Source organism: Thamnophis elegans, chromosome 5 (assembly GCF_009769535.1).
Source record: "Thamnophis elegans isolate rThaEle1 chromosome 5, rThaEle1.pri, whole genome shotgun sequence".
Taxonomy (NCBI): Eukaryota; Metazoa; Chordata; class Lepidosauria; order Squamata; family Colubridae; genus Thamnophis; species Thamnophis elegans.
This window is the reverse complement of record NC_045545.1, coordinates 76,454,726-76,461,053: the sequence shown is the minus strand read 5'-3', so window position 1 is coordinate 76,461,053 and position 6,328 is coordinate 76,454,726.

Sequence of the window (6,328 nt, the reverse complement as noted above, 5' to 3'; positions counted from 1 at the left end):
TATATCTACAAATATGGCATTATTAGAGAAAAAATACATTTGCTAGATTTTAATATGAAACTTTATTGTAGAAATTGAGTTCTCAGTGTGAGTTCAATATTCTAGGCATCATTTCATTTGGTGCACAGCAAGCTCCAGACTTCAACTAATATTTTTAGATTCAATTTGAAGAGGCTTTTATATAAATGCTAGCCTATATACCAGTTTATAATCTTATTAATAGCAATAGTGCTTAGACTTATATACCGCTCCATAGTGCTTAACATAACTTTTGTGAGCCATGTAAGAATATTTTCCCTAGCAATCCTTTTAGCAACTTCAAATGGATGGAAGGCTGAGTCAACCTTGAGCTGTCAGGCTCAAACTCCTGGCTGTGGGCAGAGTTAGCCTGCATTCTAAGCACTGTGCTACCATTAGAACTCCAATCTCAAGTGTAATTTCAATATATTTTTCTTTCATATAATCCAAGCAGTGTGTTTATCTTACAATAATTTTGTTACAACTTAGAGTTTCAGCTCCTAAATACATGTATGTATGTATGTATGTACATACACACACCTGCCTTCTTCTCCAACGCTGCCTTTTCCATCAACATTGGTTTCTTGCCATTCTGGACTTTGACCATCTGACTTCCCTCACCTATATATTTAGGGCCTTTGAACCTGTTTTCTTAGCCCTGATTGTTGCCATCACTAGTATCTCCCACGGCCTGTGGACTGCCAGTATTGCCATCTTTATTACCTCCCACTACGTCCCTTGGACTGCCAACTGGGATAGTGCCTATTTATTCCATCTAAGTCTCTTTAGTACGATGCTACGAACTGTGGTAGCTTGGAGGTATTTATGGCACGTGAAAAGGTTTACGCACATTTGCACAAGAGCCATTTGCACCACTTGAACTCGCACCTTTTTAACAGCTGCGTAATCTTTCTTTTCCTTTCTTTTCTTTTCCTTCTCTTTCTTTCTTTCTTTTGTATGGGATATGCATGGGATACGCATGTGATTGAGTGAATGATCCCACTTTTATTACCTATAATTGCTGTACTTTTGTGTTTTTAATTACCACGTGGGGACTGCTTGGGTGAACGAATGAGTGTGTTTGATTTGGAGGACCTGTCGAGGAACGCGGGGGTCATGGGGGTGGTCGGGGGAATTACGGACACGGGAGTGGGCCGGAACATTGCGGTCGTAACAGGGAGGGGCAGATATGGCGGGGACTTTAGGGCTGGCCATTACCGGGGAAGGAGGGCTCGCTACGTTACAGAGATCCCTCCTTCCGGCCCTATGAGTCCCACTCCAAGGCCAGATGGCGCGAGTAATCAGGACCCTGGTCTCAGGCTGTTGTCGCTAAATGCCAGGTCTGTAGTTCATAAGGCTCCTCTCGTCCGGGACTTAATTTTAGACGAGGGGGCAGACCTGGCATGTATTACTGAAACCTGGCTGGGCCCGGAGGGAGGAGTCCCCCTCGTAGAGATGTGCCCAGAGGGTTTTCAGGTGCTCCAGCAGCCGAGAGCCCAGAGAAGGGGTGGAGGTGTGGCCATTGTTATCCGAGAGTCTCTAGTACCTCGTAGGATCCCTGCTCCGGAGCTTGTCGGGTGTGAGTCCCTGCTGGTGAAGTTGGACCTCAAGGGTCAAGTGGGCTTGCTGTTAACGTACCTGCCTCCCAACAGCGTTGCAGCAGCCCTCCCCTCGCTCCTCGAGTCGGTAGCCGAGCTGGCAACTGAATTCCCCAGGCTTATGGTTCTGGGGGATTTCAATTTGCCTTCGCTCGGTGAACACTCTGATGGGGCGCAGGAGTTCATGGCTTCCATGACAGCCATGGGCTTGACCCAAGTAATTCGGGGCCCAATTACTTGGGTAATTGGGTCACATGCTCGACCTCGTATTTCTTTCGGAGCAGTGGACTTGTGATCTTGGTCTGAGGGGTAGTGAGATCGTACCCCTGTCGTGGTCAGACCACTACCTACTGAGGCTTGACTTTCGGAGACCAAACCCCCACTGTAGGGAGGAGGAACCGACCAGGTGGTTCCGCCCCAGGCGACTTATGGACCCCTTGGGGTTCCAGACAGAGCTTGGGGTTATTCCTGATACCCTTGCCCGCAGTCCGGCGGAGACTCTGATTGCTGCTTGGAACTCAGCAGCGACGGAGTCTCTTAACCGGATTGCGCCTCTACGGCCGCTCCGAGGCAGTGGATCCAGGAGGGCCCCTTGGTTTACTGAGGAACTCCGGGAGATGAAGCGCCGAAAGAGACGCCTAGAGCACCAATGGAGATCCAGTAAATCCGAATCGAACCGAGCACTTTTAACATCCTGCATCAGAGAGTACATCCGGGCAATTAGGACGTCAAAAATAACTTACATTGCCACTCTGATTGCTTCCGCTGAGTCGCGCCCAGCCGCCCTGTTCAGGATAACCCGTTCCCTCCTAAATAGGAGGGATGCGGGTGATCCTTTGCAGGGTAGGGCTGAGGATTATGTCCAATTCCTCGCGGATAAAGTTGCTCAGTTTCGGGCGGACCTGGACTCCAATCCTGCAGAACCAGCCGAGGCACTAAGGGATAATCTGGTACGTCATCGCTGGATTGATTTTCAAGCTGTTACCCCTGAGGACGTGGACAAGGCCATGAGAGCTGTAGGTGCCTCCACATGCGTACTGGACCCGTGCCCCTCCTGGCTGGTTGTTAACAGCAGGGAGGTGACACGGGGCTGGATCCAGGCGGTTGTTGCCGCCTCCCTTCGGGAGGGGGTCTTTCCCCCCGCTTTAAAGGCGGCGGTGGTGAGACCCCTCCTGAAGAAACCATCTCTGGATCTAGCCGTTCTAAACAACTATCGTCCAGTCTCCAACCTCCCCTTTATGGGGAAGGTTGTTGAGAAGGTGGTGGCCTTTCAGCTCCAGCGGTCCTTGGAGGAAGCCAGTTATCTTGATCCATTCCAGTCTGGCTTCAGGCCTGGCTACAGCACAGAAACCGCTTTGGTCACATTGACCGATGATCTCTGGAGAGCCAGGGATAGAGGCCATGCCTCCATCCTGGTACTCCTTGACCTCTCTGCAGCTTTCGATACCATCGACCATGGTATCCTTCTGCGACAACTGCGGGAGGTGGGGGTGGGAGGCAGTGTTCTACGGTGGTTCTCCTCTTACCTCTCGGACAGGTCGCAGTCGGTGTTAGTCGGAGGGCAGAGATCGACCCCTAGGCCACTAACATATGGGGTGCCGCAGGGTTCGGTCCTGTCCCCCCTACTTTTTAATATCTACATGAAACCGCTGGGCGAGATCATTCGACGGCACGGGATAAAATACCACCAGTATGCGGACGATACACAGCTGTATCTGTCCGCCCCGTGCCGACTCAATGAAGCGATGGACGTGATGAGCCAAGGCCTTGAGGCTGTTAGAGACTGGATGGGGGTTAACAAGCTTGTACTCAATCCAGATAAGACCGAGTGGCTGTTGTGCTTCCCTCCCACTAATTGGCCAAGTGCTCCATCTCTCAGGCTGGGGGGGTCAAATACTACGCCCCTCAGATAGGGTCCGCAACTTGGGAGTCCTCCTGGACCCACAGCTGACTTTTGAACATCATTTGTCAGCTGTGACCAGGGGGGCATTTGCCCAGGTTCGCCTGGTGCACCAGTTGCATCCCTACCTGAACCGGGAGGCTCTCACAACTGTCACTCGTGCCCTTGTGACCTCTAGGCTGGAGTACTGCAATGTGCTCTACATGGGGCTGCCCTTGAAGAGTATTTGGCGACTTCAGCTGGTCCAGAATGCAGCCGCGCGAGCAATCGTGGGTGCACCTCGTTTCACCCACATAACACCTATCCTCCGCGAGCTGCACTGGCTGCCTGTTGATCTCTGGGTGCGCTTCAAGGTGCTAGTTGTCACCTACAAAGCCCTTCATGGTATTGGATCTGGGTACTTGAGAGACCGCCTACTGCCAATTACCTCCACTAGGCCTATAAGATCCCATAGATTAGGCCTCCTCCGAATTCCATCAGCCGGTCAATGTCGACTGGCAACTACCCGGAGGAGAGCCTTCTCGGTGGCTGCTCCGACCCTCTGGAACGATCTCCCCGTGGAGATTCGTACCCTTACCACCCTCCAGACCTTCCGCGTAGTCCTTAAAACCTGGCTGTCCCGACAGGCCTGGGGCTGAAGACTTCAACTCCACCCGAATAGTATGACTGTTGCATTTTTTAACGATGTATTGTTTTTCATGTATGTAACGTTTTTTGTCCTTCCCTCCCCCCGAATTGTGAGCCGCCCTGAGTCCCCTCAGGGAAAAGGGCGGCATACAAATAAAGTATACAATACAATACAATACAATACACACACAGATATATACATACATACAAATAACTCATATTTTGTCATATCGACTGATTTTAAAGTATAATCTTACAGTGGGGCAAAAAAGTATTCAGTCAGCCACCAATTGTGCAAGTTCTCCCACTGAAAAATATGAGAGAGGCCTGTAATTGACAACATAGGTAGACCTCAACTATGAGAGACAAAATGAGAAAACAAATACAGACAATCTCGTTGTCTGATTTGGAAAGAATTTTTTTGCAAATTATGGTGGAAAATAAGTATTTGGTCATCTACAAACAAGCAAGTTTTCCAGTGGAAGAGAGGGAGTGGTCACGTGTGGGTATTCTCAAAGCCTGATTGGTCCAAGACTGAGAGTAAAACTTCTTAAATGCTCCTTCCTGCCTTTCTAGTCCAGTTTCCTCTCAGTCTCTTGGTCCAAGCACTGCTTGAGTTGTGAGTAGAGAGATAGTGCGTATTTTTTTACTATTTTTGATTCAATTGGCTTCTAAATTCAGTTCAATTGAACACCTTCCTGAAGGTATTAAGTGGCTTATTTCTGCAGCCATTTCGCGGGGCATTGTCCAGCGGGACAGGAGTTCCCATTCTTCTAGGTTGCAAGGGGGCCCGGGTCGACACCAGTATAGGGCTTCCTCCCAATCCATGGTTAGCGAAGCCTCGGTCATGGGGGAGGAGAATCCTTATGATATGGGATTTTCGGAGGACGAGGATGCGGCCCCTCCCGATCCTCTGTCTTCCTTGGGTCTGTTTGCCCCAGCCATGTTCAAGACTCTCCTGAAGAAGGCTAGGAAGACCTCTAAAATTGGAACGGGGGACCCCACAGTTCCTCCGCTGGACATGGCCATGTTTTCCAACACAGCTACCAATAAAGAAGAGATTCCTACCCCCCTTGTTTATGGAGGTCCTGACCAACCAGTGCCCCCCCCCCATTTTTCTAATCAAGGAAGCAATGACCAACACTTCTACAATGTGGAACAGGTCTTTGCCCAGGCCATCCAATTGCCCACTATTGACACTCCCATTGCTACTCTGGTTTCCTCATCCCCGGTGGTATCCGGGGATGCGGCGGACAAGTTAAAACCTGAGGATAAGCAAGCTGAGCACGATATTCTAATATAGGGGGGACCTAGTGAATGACCTGCAGAGAGCTGGGACCAACATAACAAAGGCTACCATGAGTAACACACTACGTCGGCAGGGACTCATGTCCTGCAGTGCCAGAGGTGCCCCCCCCTGCTTAAGCCAATACATGTCCGGGCCCGTCTGAAGTTTGCTAGAGAGCATTTGGATGATCCAGAAGAGGATTGGGAGAATGTAATATGGTCAGATGAAACCAAAATATAACTGTTTGGTAGATACACAACTCGTCGTGTTTGGAGGAGAGAGAATACTGAGTTGCATCCAAAGAACACTAAAGCTACTGTGAAGCACGGGGGTGGCAACATCATGCTTTGGGGCTGTTTCTCTGCAAAGGGACCAGGACGACTGATCCGTGTACAGGAAAGAATGAATGGGGCCATGTATCGTGAGATTTTGAGTGCAAACCTCCTTCCATCAGCAAGGGTATTGAAGATGAAACTTGGCTGGGTCTTTCAGCATGACAATGATCCCAAACACACCGCCCAGGCAACGAAGGAGTGGCTTCGTAAGAAGCATTTCAAGGTCCTGGAGTGGCCTAGTCAGTCTCCAGTTCTCAACCCCATAGAAAACCTTTGGAGGGAGTTGAAAGTCCGTGTTGCCCAGCAGCAGCCTCAAAACATCACTGCTCTAGAGGAGATCTGCATGGAGGAATGGGCCAACATATTAGCAACAGTGTGTGCCAACCTTGTGAAGACTTGCAGAAAACGTTTGACCTCTGTCATTACCAACAAATATATAACAAAGTATTGAGATGAACTTTTGATATTGACCAAATACTTATTTTCCACCATAATTTGCAAAAACATTCTTTCCAAATCAGACAATGTGATTGTCTGGATTTGTTTTCTCATTTTGTCTCTC